Source organism: Mustela nigripes, chromosome 4 (assembly GCF_022355385.1).
Source record: "Mustela nigripes isolate SB6536 chromosome 4, MUSNIG.SB6536, whole genome shotgun sequence".
Lineage (NCBI taxonomy): Eukaryota > Metazoa > Chordata > Mammalia > Carnivora > Mustelidae > Mustela > Mustela nigripes.
In genome coordinates, this window is record NC_081560.1 from 170,574,060 (window position 1) to 170,587,029 (window position 12,970).

Sequence of the window (12,970 nt, forward strand, 5' to 3'; positions counted from 1 at the left end):
GTAACAAGGGACTCCCTCACTGTACATACTTATGGTGTTATGTGATCCTTCCTCCTGAGAACACAACATTTACAACAATTTATAATGTATCTAAAGATTGGTTCAGTTCCATAACATTCAGCAAATCTGGGCAAAGAATTGTTTTCATTAACAGAGTATCTTCTTTTAGCCCCTTGATTGCCCTTAACTTCTGTTGATTGTATAGATTGAGCAATACTCTTGTTTCCAGGATAACATTCTTATTCTTAATAGTGTTCTGTTTTATTAATTTTTTTCCATAGCTATCTACAGGTTAGGCTGCCCTAGCTGTCATTCTGACCGTACGCTCATTAGGAGTATGATGCCTATCTATCTAATGTTTTGGCATGGCACACTGGCCCCTGTGATTTTAGTATCTTATCATTTCACTGTTATTAGGCAGGTCAGTTCTGTAATAGTCTCTCCCAGTAGAGCCTCAACCTGCAGAGGACGGTCTGTATGAGCTACTCAGTGATGCAGGTGCTCCTTTCATCAAGACATAACTTATCTCTTTGGAACACAAAGCCCTTTAGTCCTATCATGGAACAAATCCAGCTGGTTTTTAAATAGCTTTTCATAGTATATACGCCCTAGTATTTCCATGTCCCTGAGCCTTTCATTCAATTTTCCCAGCATCCACTTCAGTGGCCCTAGCATTTCTACATCAGTTTGTTATGAACCGTCTCCCCAGGAGTACATCAGCACTGCCTCCCAAAGTCTTACAAGGGGGTTAAGCCCTATGTTATGAGATAGCACACATTTTCTTCTGTAACCTATCCCTTGTCCAATTATGTGTTTCCATCCCTAAAAGAAGCATCACCTGGATCCAGTCCTACATATAATTTCCTGGCTCCTGTCAGTTTGAGCTGGTGTGGTCTTGCAGGTCCTATAGGTCCTAGAGCTCCATGGGGTAGAGTACTTTTCTGCTTCAGCAGCCCAGATTCCCCTGACTAGGATGTTCTGTGATTAACCCTACACACTGGTCTTGGGTTAGGAGGCTGATAAGGATCGATTTTTAAAAGGGATTTATATGGGCTTCTAAGGCAGAGGCTGCTTCTTTGTTTTTGAATGATGGGGAAGCACTGGCCTTTAGCAAGGAAGAGTGTTTTACTTTTGCAGCTTAGGGACTTGGGAGGAATCAAAATTAATGAGTTTACCTATTTATATAACCCAGCCCCATTCTCAGGGTCTCACCCCTTCTTTGTAGACAGGACTCTGCTCTAGAACAGCAAACGTGGTATATTTGAGACTTTAACCTTCTCTGGACTTCTAGTTCCCTTTTAATGGAGTCTCAGATTTGATCCTCAGGGTTTTTCTAGTATCTGATTTCAAAACCAGTTGCTCTTATCTTTAAATTATTGATTAATTCTCCCTTGGAATTTCATTATCTTCCTACAAATACACTGATCAACCCAAGCCACAACCATCCTACCCTACTATTTCTATAACAACTACTTTCCCTGTACTCCTCAAATGCCAGAGATATTTTACCTAACACTGCATTCCCTCTCACCATTATTCCATCATATTTCACCACTGGTGGAAGTTAAATCCATGCATGGCACAGGCATTAAAGAGACTATCAATACTCCAACTTGAGTCGATGTTGGAGTCTTCATTGCCAGCTGGTGAGTGATCTTGATCCAGATATCATTTTAGATTGCTCCTTAGGACTCCTTCTGACTCCTTCTAGATAAAGTGTCAAAGTCAGAAAACAGACTCTGAGATGCAGATTGGTGTGCTGGTATTTCAGTCAGGAGTGTTCAATAATAACACTTGTATGGGTGAGATGGGTGCAGGAAGACAGAAGAAGCCGGGACTATGGTCCTGTTACAGTAGAGGTCTCAGCTTATCATGCAGGGAGCATAGCTGGAGATACCCCTAATTGAGGCAAGAGCCAGACCTTTATTTCCTTTATCAGCCTGCCATTCAATGGGGGGGGGGGGGGATCCATGGAGAAGGAATGTAAACTTGAGCAAAGCAGCTTCCTTTGACCAGGAGAATTTTCTGGAGAGAAACTCAGCTGAGATCTATCAGAAACAACATTCCCCAAAGCTGGGTGAGTGGATGCTTAGTCCTGAAGGGGCAAACCTCTGTGACATGACACAATACATAACACAGACTGTCTTACATTTTCTGTCCTGGCCTCTCAGGACATATCATGCTTAATAGAGGCTAGCAAGGATTTGGGTAGAAAGAAAAAAAAAAAAAAAAAGGTCAAATGTGGTTAATTCTCAAACAGTTCAACTAGTTCCTGGAAGGTTGCTTGTTCTGCATATGGTGATGCTACGGGGAAAATAGAATGTTGCATATGATATTGAGCCTTAGAATCCTGGTAGACTCGATTTGAATTTTTTCTATCAGCTATATTAGGCAAGCAATTTCATCTCTAGGTCCTAGTTTCTCCTTCTATAGAGAATGGTTGTTGCAATAGCAGCTCTCTTGAAGAGCTGGGAAATTTGCCTGGGGCCGTGCTTCCAACAAAAATCTCCATCTCAACATCCCTTGCTCCTTTTTGGCAAGAGGAGCTTAACAAATTGGATTTCTCTCCTATTCCTACCAACAAGCAGTTAACCTGCCAATAGGGGGAGTCAGTTCTGGACTGGAACATCTATTCTTTCCCAAACAAGTTTATTAAAGAGCTATTTCGAAGGTTGGCTTTGAGTAGGGGTACATGCATTCTCTATTGGAGGAACATGAGTTTTCCTCTATGTGAAGCCACTTGGCTGGGAATCCTCATGTCACAATTCCAGATTCATTATCTGTAGGCTCGGCCTACCATCCCTGGAAAACCAAAGTCTTAGGCTGGACACAGAAAGGAAATGAATAAAAGAGTGCCCTCATGTCTGTACTTATCCGTGTGCCCAGTGCTCTGTGTAGAAGTCTCCAAAACTCGAATAATCCAGAACATACAGACATGCGTTAGGGTTTCAGAACCACTAACGAGGGGATTCGGTTACGAGGAACAATGAAAGCTGGAAACTGACTTGATGTTGGATCTTATCAGAAAAAGGAAGCCAACCGTTTTCTGAGTAGATCACACCTATTTAATTAGCAATAATAAGAGCCTTTAGATGATCACAGAGAAATTAAATAGCTAAAGATAAATGATCTAAGAGGGCTAACAATTTCATCCTAACTGAAGAGCAAACAGAATGCAATCTAAAAACATGATCATAGGCAGAACTGTAGGTTAATGACAGTTGTGCTTTATAATTTACTGGAACACACATAGTACCAGGCTGAAAGTAATGGATTATAGAAAATAAATACGTATACTGGCATTTTATGAATAAATTATTCTAACACTAATTGCAATTAAATTGCCTTGTTTTAATATGGTTTAGTAATTAAGCCACAAGTGGCTTGCTGCCTGGTTATTGCCTGAACAGGCAGGCAGCAAACCAAAGTGTTTGACTCAGCGAAAATATATCTGTGAAACATCCCCAAACTTTTTCTCTCATTAGGGTGGAAGTGGTTGAGAATATTAATTACATGCAAAAGGATTTTTTAATTCCTCTCCCCACACCTTAGTTAGGATATATATCTTTACAGGAGAATCATTATAACAAGATGGTAAACCTGTGCCCTCTTTTATACAAGAAACACGGTTAACACTGACTTGGTCCTCTCTCCAAGACGGGATTACTTCTAGGACATTTAGTTGTACCTAGTCCTTAGTTCTAGCTATCTGTGAACCTCTCCTGGTTTCATCCAGGTCAGATGTCCGTCTTCTATGCATTCAGAATGCCCTGTGTGTAGTTCTATAGCACTGTCCTTCCCACATTCATTTTTTAAAGATTTTATTTATTTATTTGACAGAGAGAGAGCAATCACAAAAGGCAAAGAGGGAGGCAGATAGAGAGAGGGGGAAACAGGCTCCCTGCTGAACAGAGAGCCTGATGCAGGGCTCGATCCCAGGACCCTGATGCCATGGCCTGAGCCAAAGGCAGAGGTTTAACCCACTGAGCCACCCAGGTGCCCCTTCTTCCCACTTTCTGATAATGAGTCTATGGATGTGCTTATGGGCTTCTGTTGTACAGACGTGATTGTCTTACATCTCCAGATGTTGGAATACACTGTGTGTTCAATAAATATGAAGCCATTTAAGGGAAGAAGGAAGGAAGAAACAAGGAAGGAAGGAAGGAAAGAAGGGAGAGAGGGAGGAAGAAGTAAGGTGATATACTGTGTAGTTCAGTCAAATCAGTACTTGTCCATTTGTGTTATTATTCATTTTAAAAAACAAACAGGTCTGAGTTGTAACAGAGATATAGGAGTTAAAAGAGAAAGGAAATACCATCACAGAGATCAAGACAGAGACACAGAGAGAGAAAGAGAGATCTTATTACCCAAGCTCTTCACAATGTCAACACTGTTTACCTGCCCCCCACCAAAGCTTAAGTGCAATGATCATCCCTGGTTCTTTCAGAAAGTAACATTAACAGGGAAACCCAATATATAAATTGGATCCCTTAGCCTTGAAAACCTCCAGAACACAGCCCCTTCACACTGTAAGAAGTGTTTGTGGTATTTACAAAAAGTACCACCTGCAGATGGGCAGTGGCTTGGTGAGCAGAGGATACCCCTGCACAAATTAGAAAAAGCAACAGCCTAAGCAGAGACAGCCCGCAGTGAGTGTCATGGCTAGTGCAACACCAGATGGTCCCTCCTGCTAACACCTTCCCCAGAAGCCTTCGTGCAGTGGGCAGACTTCATAAAATTGGACAGAATAGCACTTATTGCACAGAAAAGCTTTACAAAAATATTCTACAAATTTTCAAAGATCTGTATCATTTTATATTCTTACAAAGATTGTTTATAGATATGCATACTCAAATTTGATGAAACCCTCATCAAAGAGCAAGAAAAGGAACTTGCTGCAAACATTGTATAAAAAAGTTTATAAAAATGATTATATAATTAGTAGCAATTTTAACTGGGCAACTCCAGGAGTAAATACTAAGAAAATGTGTTCTCTATGCTTCAAAATGCCTAAAGATGTTCAGTGTAGTTTATGTTCAAATTGCAAGTGATAAAATATTTATTAGTACACCCATTGGAGTATAATTGAAATTTTTTGAACTTTTTATAATGACATTGGGAAATGATCATACTATAAGTTTTACTTAACTATAAAATTTTATGTATCCAACTTATTTTTAAATGTGTTAAAATACAACAAAACTGGTATTATATTATTTTTTCTTATTCTCAAATTTTTATAATTTTTCTACAGCTGTATGTGTTATTTGCATGATTATAAATACTAGTAAGAGATTCCAAGGAATTTCACACTAACACTGTATTTGTCATACAACTACTCTTTCCCTGGCATTATACTTCATTCTCAACAGTTTAAAACAACATGTTTCTTGCCTTGAAGAATCTCATAATTTAGTGTTTCACAAAAAAAATTTTAGTGAACAAAATAAGTAGCATGTAGCATGTTCTGGGAGGTGAGTAAAAAGAGTGACAGGTGAAAGGAAGAGTAAAATCCCATAGAAAGAATATTTATTTACTCAGGGTCTTAAAGGGAGAAATTCTGGGTGCTGTGTGCCTTGTGATAGGGTCAGCTGAGCTCCTCTGAGGGTTTCCTATTGACATAAGTAAATGAAGGGAAATCTGATGTGATCCAGTGGGGGAAAAAAAAATCATTTTTCTGCTTCAAAAACAAATTCTATACTAGAACACAAACGAAAGAAATAATTGTGAGGAGACTAGGCTGGGAAGGGAGGTTTGGTGGAGGAGACAGTTTATAATTTATAGGAAAAGATACCACTTCACACTGTTTCTGGTGGGGGGGGAGTAAAATTTTCAGTATCAAATAAAGCGGGTGCTTTATTTATGATTATGACAAATAACCTCAGAAATAGAAGGATTAGACCCATTTATAATCCAGTCACTTCAGACCAGGGCAGCCACCATGCTAATGTAGGGCGCAGAGAAGGAGACTGCCCCAAGAGGACAGGAGAGGACACCTCCTCCCCACCTGCAGAGGAGAAGGAAACAAGTGAAACCAGGCATCCTTGGTTTATTCTTTGCAACTTTACAGACTTTACCAAGAGACCCACCATTCTTTATCCCTTGCGGTAGAGGGAGTAAATGGGTAGGGAAAAAGTTCAAAAATTACCCCAATCTAGCTCTTACTACAGGGAAAGGAGTATCAGTCATTCTCAAGGCAAACAAATCACTGTTGCAGCTTGTTTAAAATGCAAACTTGTAAACCAGACCCACAGAGATCTCATTCATGGATTCTGGAATATAGCTCACAGATTTGTATTTTAACCTTGACCTCTTTCCTCACTGACCCTGATGCATCTATTAGCATTATTCTGAGATCACACTTTCAGAAACCATGAACTACTTCATGTTGTCTGTGTGTGTGTGTGTTCTGAAGGAAGACCTAATAAGATAATGGAAGTGAAATATATAATTACCCAGTTATTTATTATGACTAGTGTTATTATTAGTTCATTGAATTCTGACACTGCGTACAGTCTGGTCCACAGAGTAATTATGGATTTGAAGGAAATTCTCTTGCCCTTAATTTGGTTCAAAGGATGTCTGAATCACATATTCAACATACGAAGTGTTTCATGACCACTGAAATGACCTGAAAACATTGCTTTAATTTCTGAAATAGTAGTTACTGGAAACACTCATCAGAAATCTGCAGTTGATAATTCTGCAAGAGTTCTTCACCCAGCTGAGATAACATAAGAACCCTTCCCACTCTGACATTCATATAGCCCTTAATCCCTGGAGTGACAGGCAGAATTCTCACATTCTCACATTCCTGCCACCTGGTGCACACACGGGTCCCATTAATGAAGTCAAATGCTAAGATAGGTAATAACATAAGGGGCTCTGATGGATGTAATAGAGCCTTCCATCGGTTGGCCTTAAGATACTTGGGAGATTATCTAAGTGAGCCAGACAAATCACGTGAGCACCTTAAATCTGAGTCTAGAGGTCAGAGACCAAAATAATAAAAGTAAAAAAATTTAAAATGTGGAGGGATTTAACCTGGGGCATTCTCCTGCTGCTTTTGAAGATGAAGAGACCTGCATGTCAGAAGTAGGGGTGGCCTCTGGGAGCTAAGAGTGGCTCCCTGCTGGCGAGCCAATGAGGAGACGTGACCTTAGTTCCATAGCAGCAAAGAACAGAATTCTGCCAACAACAGATGTGAACTAGAAGTGCCTCCAGATGGGAATGCAGCGTTGAATCAGCCTGTGAACCCCTGAGCCTGGAATTCAGTTACACTGTGTCTGAATTTCTGACCTTCAGAACTATGAGCATTGTTCCAAGCTGCTCCATTTATGGTATCCGTTCCAAAGGGATAGGATAATACTCTGGGTGTCTTGGCTAAAGCGCCCACAGAAGCTATAACATCTTACATCTCTCTAGGTCTGTCCAGTGGTTTTTCTGATGATAATGAACTAGTTTTTCTAGTACTGTCTAGTGATAGTCTGCAATTAGAGAAACCGTACCTTCTCTCTTTCCTTGTTCAGCGACACATTAAGTTGGCCAATGGTGGGAGGATGTTGGTTCCAACTAGGAGCCACAGGACTTGATATCTGCACATGTCCCTCTTTCCAGAAGTTTCATAAGGAATATTTTCTTGGTTTGCTGGTGCTTATGTTGTCAATGCCTGGTTACTTTAAACAACTCTGACACCATGCTCTGGATGAAGCAGGAAAAGAAATGCTTGCATGTTCACCTTATTTTGTCAGTGAAATCCTTGTTGGGAGGAATTTAGTTTTTCCTCAGATGAAAGCTGGAATCAATAGCCATTTTGAGCACTACTGTCTTAGTTAACAATATATTTCATTAAATTAGGATGGTGGATGATGGAGATGTCCTTGGATCTGATCAATTATGAATGAGATGCTGCTTGAAGCAAACAAGATGGGCGCTGTCTTGACAGAGATCAGCCAGGCTGTGCCTCTGCAGGGACAGGCTTTCTGAGTTAGACAATGATGATCAGATTTGGCCTTACTGATCTGGGTGCCAGTCTAAAGCAATCATCCTTTACTCAAGGATCGCTGAGGACATCTCCCTATAGGGTAGGTCCTGACATTCAAAAGGCCCTGGGGAAATTGGGTGAGAGAAAGGAAATAGAGAGGGCTCATATGGAGCTAAATGAAAGCTGGGGGATACCTGGGTGTCTTGGACAAAGATCTTTAGGCTGGATACTGTAGAAATATAGTATTACTAATTACATCTACTGAGCACAGTGATGATATCCTATTAGCTGTGAGTTGGAGGGTAATTCCTTCGAGCCAAACACTGCTAAGTGACAAATTTGTAACTGCTTCAACCAACTGAGTATGGTCAAAGTGACATAATATGACTTCAATGTCTAGCTCATATTGGACTGTAGGTCTTCCTTGTTCACTGATGTACTCACTCTTAGAACTCTGAGGCACTATGTAAGCATAATTACCCTGACACAAGCATTCTGGGAAGTCCACATTTAGGCTCTTCTGTCTACAGTACCACTGAATCCAGCCCTCTAGTCACCCTTACCAAGGTGACAGACATGGGAGTGAAGCCATCATGGATATTCTAGATATACTATCTGCCCACTGTGTGTCAGAAGTGACTTTCACCAATGCCACAATGTGTGTGTGTGTGTGTCTGTGTGTGTGCATGTGCGGACATGGGGATACAGGTAATCCTGATGGCTTCATCTCAGTCACAGAAATTGACTTAAAGGGGTTAGGGGCAGACCATCATTTTGTTTTCAGAATGTAGCCTAGGGCCATCCTTGTTTTTCTCTCTTTATCCATCTTGAAAACCATAGGCCAGAGTGGCCCAAAGAATTTTCAGACCACCTCGTTGAGAAGATGAAGAGGCTGTGAAGGGTGAAGAAAGTGGCTTTGTTTTTGTTTTAATTCATGCACTAGTGATTAAAACCACATTGTTAACATCTGCCTTCAATTTAGATGGCTTAGAAGACTGACATTTGATGATGGAAAGGGCAGATGTCAGGTTTTTCACCAGAGCACCACTGAAATGGGAGCAGAAATTTAAAGATTTTTGGCAGAGTTAAATATTAATTATGTATATATAATTAAATATATATATTTTAAAATATATAGTATACATTATTATATACTGTATTATATATTGTATTATAGCATAATTTATATTATTAATTATACTATAAATATCCATTGTATTAATTTATCTGGTTAATTATAATATATTATTATATCCATATATTTTTGTGTAGTAAAACATTAACATTATTTTTTGGTAATGCCAACCTATTATCATTGTCATCATTACCAAATTGCTGAAGTAAATTAATCATCAGAAGAAATCAATGAGCCATGTAATCACACTTACTTGAAAAAGTGCTAATTGCTTCAGAATAAAACCAGGCTTGGGGGCAGCCAAGCATTGACAGCATCCTTCTCCTAGGGAAAAATGACTTGACGCTGAGCAGAAAACACTCCCACAAGCATACACACGCACACACACCATAGCGACAGCTTTCCATTGATGGTGATGAAAGCTGACAAGGATGTGAAAACTTGATTTGTGCCTCCAAGTCACCTAGGTCCACAAGAAGTGCTAAGTGTCAGTAAGGAGGTAACGTAGACATGTAGCAGCTGGAGAAGCAACCAGGTTGCTCCCCATGTGCGGGAGATGTGGAAAATGCCATGTGCGCAGCTCTCCTCTGGCATCTGGGCACCGACCAGGGTACTGTGGTGCATCAGAGTACGGGCTCTAAATCCCATCTAAACCTCATAGTTTCTGGGTTATCTTGGATATAATATTTCATCTTTCCAAAACTTGATTTTCCTCTCTGTAAAATACGGATAATGATATTAGCTACCACATAGGGACTTTTTGAAAGATTAAATGAATTGGTGCAGAAGAATTAAACACACTGCCTGACTTAAATACATTCTCAATACCTGTTATATAAAGAAAGATAAAATGGTGAGGTTGGATAGGACCCAATGGAGCTCAAGGGCCCAAATAAGAAGCCGCATCTTAAGGGTGGACCAGGCCAGAGCCAAGGTCATCTGAAATCTGACTGCCGGTCCAAACAGGCAATCCAAGAATCACAGTCCAACTGGGCTACCCCAGTGGGGCTGGAGGCACCTGTAACTGAGAAACCAAATCACAATGGAGGTTCATAAGCAAATTAGAACATAGCAGCCCATCAGATTTAACATGCATGTGCCTGAAGGCACCATAGGCCTGCTGACCACCAATCTTAGGAGGGTTCCAGTTTTTAAAGGGGTGATAATATGGGCACCAAAAACTAAATAACCATTGAAATTTAAGAGCCATTTATTCTCCTCATCGCTACCCTAAGACTTGTGTATCCTTTTTTCAGGTCAAAATTCATCCTTAGAATAAGACTTTGGGTATTATAGTCTTTGCCATGGATTGGATCTGTTAATGGTCTTTCTGAAATGTAGCTAGAGAATCTGAAGAGTACATTAAATCTTTTGAGGAAGCTGCTAATCTATGCCCACTAATGTGGGCTCCCAACTCTTGGCACCTTGGAATGTACATTATACTCTGTGACCCAATCCTAAATTATTTGCCCCAATCAAATTTCTTTAAAATGAAAATACAATAGCAAATACCTGGATAGGATATCTACCATGGGAAGAAGAGTAAGTCAGTGGGATTCCCAGCGTTGGGAATCTGAGTGAGGAGACACAGAATTCCAAATGGAATGTGAGAGGTGCTGCAAAGTCAAGATTGGACCTCCTCATATCAGGACATGTGCAAACAAATATCTGAGGTGGAGCCCCAGAGGAAGCATATGAAAAAACAGAAGGGAACAGATGAGGAAAAGAATCCATAGAAACCTTGAGAAGATGAGATTTAACAACAACAACAAAATCAAATCTTAATCTTCCCAAGACTTGGCATTCCATTCCTAGTGTCCCCAGGAGACCTCATGGGGTGGTCCTTCCACCTGCTTTCTGAATTCGAGCTTGTTTGTCTTTCTCGCCTAAAAATGAGTCCTGATTAAAAGACTGATTTATTCTTTTATTTTTAAAACAGTTTGAGTATTTGAACCATTTTTGATGCCACGAGAGTGATTTAGGGACATAAGCTAGAAAATAAAAATTCTAGTAGCTGCCTGGGGCACTCACAGAGAAACTACTTTTCCCCATTTCATCTAAGGTAGGACACAGAACCTTTCCCTAGGAATCCATTTCAAAGGCAGAGTAGAGGACTCAGAACCCAGTGGATAAACACAGAGCGCTGCGGTGGCATAGACAAGGTTTTCTTTTCTTTTCTTTCTTTTTTTTTTTTTTAAGGATTTTATTTATTTATTTGAGAGAGAGACAGTGAGAGAGAGCATGAGCGAGGAGAAGGTCAGATGGAGAAGCAGACTCCCTGTGGAGCTGGGAGCCCTATGAGGGACTTGATCCCGGAACTCCAGGATCATGACCTGAGCGGAAGGTAGTCATCCAACCAACTGAGCCACCCAGGCATCCCTAGACGAGGTTTTCAACTCCAGGGCTCGGCTACACGCTATGGGACTGTGACTTGTTGCTTGTCTGAGCTTCAGGTTCCATATCACTAGGGTGGAGATGTGAATACACGTTTTGTAAGGGCTTTGTACACATTAAATAGAATTCAGCCTATAGAGCTTCTAGTCTTTCCCCGGCACATGGTAGTAAACTTCTGTATGTTCATATGGCGTCTTTGTGTAAATTAGAAAGAGAAACCTCTTCCTCTGGGTGGCCAGGATGGGAGGTGGAGTATGGGCAGGATTCCTGACACTACTTTTTCCTCCTTGGCTGGGGGCCTTTGTGTGATGTACAACCTGTGTAAGAGTAGACGGTGACCCCAGGAGTCCACAATCTTTAACTCATCTACTTTGATGCTTTTACAGATAACATATAACATAACTTGGATGGTACATTTCCTTCAGGAAAACAGCACAGATATACATGCATGGAACCTGCAACTAGTATTTTTTTTCATTATACAAATATTTACATAAAAAAAAGAGGAATAGTAGAGGTGAAAATAAAAGTGTCGTCAAGGTTTTCAGCTGGATGGGAAAATCAATACAATTCATGGTGTTGCCAATATCACCAATTATATCGCATTGGGTGTAATAAAAAGTAGTTTGCACTCACCTATTATGGATTATTTTTTTAACCTGATGCTTGGTCACTTGTCACTCCAACACTCAATTAGAAGCAGGATAAAATTAAAATAAAACACCTCCATGTCTCCTAAAAACATGGCGACTAGCTGGGAAGTAGTTATATATCTATAATTCAGAGTATATAATTCAAATAAAAATGAGAGGAGAAAAATGATTTGTTTAATTTCATGTATGTGAAGAGTTAGGTTGCCAACAGATTTATGAGATTCAACTTGCTGACACTTTTCACACAGTGACATTTTTTACTCATTTCCGACGGAGGACAGGAAGATCAGTTAATCTACAGGCTCTTTGAGATGATTTTTCCCCTGGGTCTTAACAAACTTTAAATCTGTCAGAGAGAAATTTATTCAACCTGATCTGATGCTACACATAGTCGTGGTCTGAGGCCCTGAGCTGTAAAAGTGACGCAGACTTCTCCAACTGGCATTTACAGAGGTCGACACTATAAAACGGTCTTGTGACACCCAAACCTGCGGACCCTGCTCAGCCATGTCCTGTTCTCTTTTGACTGTAGGCAGAGGGGAGGGAGGTGATAGTAAAAAGATCCTTATGATCCTCTTACCTCCAGATCAAAGGGGACAGTAAGAGATTTTTTAAAAGGCTTTAAGTCAATGCTGAGAATTTAGGAATATCATTTGGGAGAAAGGCAGGGGCAGTGTTTTATTGCAGAGCTGACAACTCCAGACTGTGTGTGTTGAAGCATTCTAGAGTGAAGATGTTCCAGAAAGCTAGGGCCTGAAATCTCCCTGTGGTGATGAAGACCATGAGAAAGCCAAAAATAGTGAG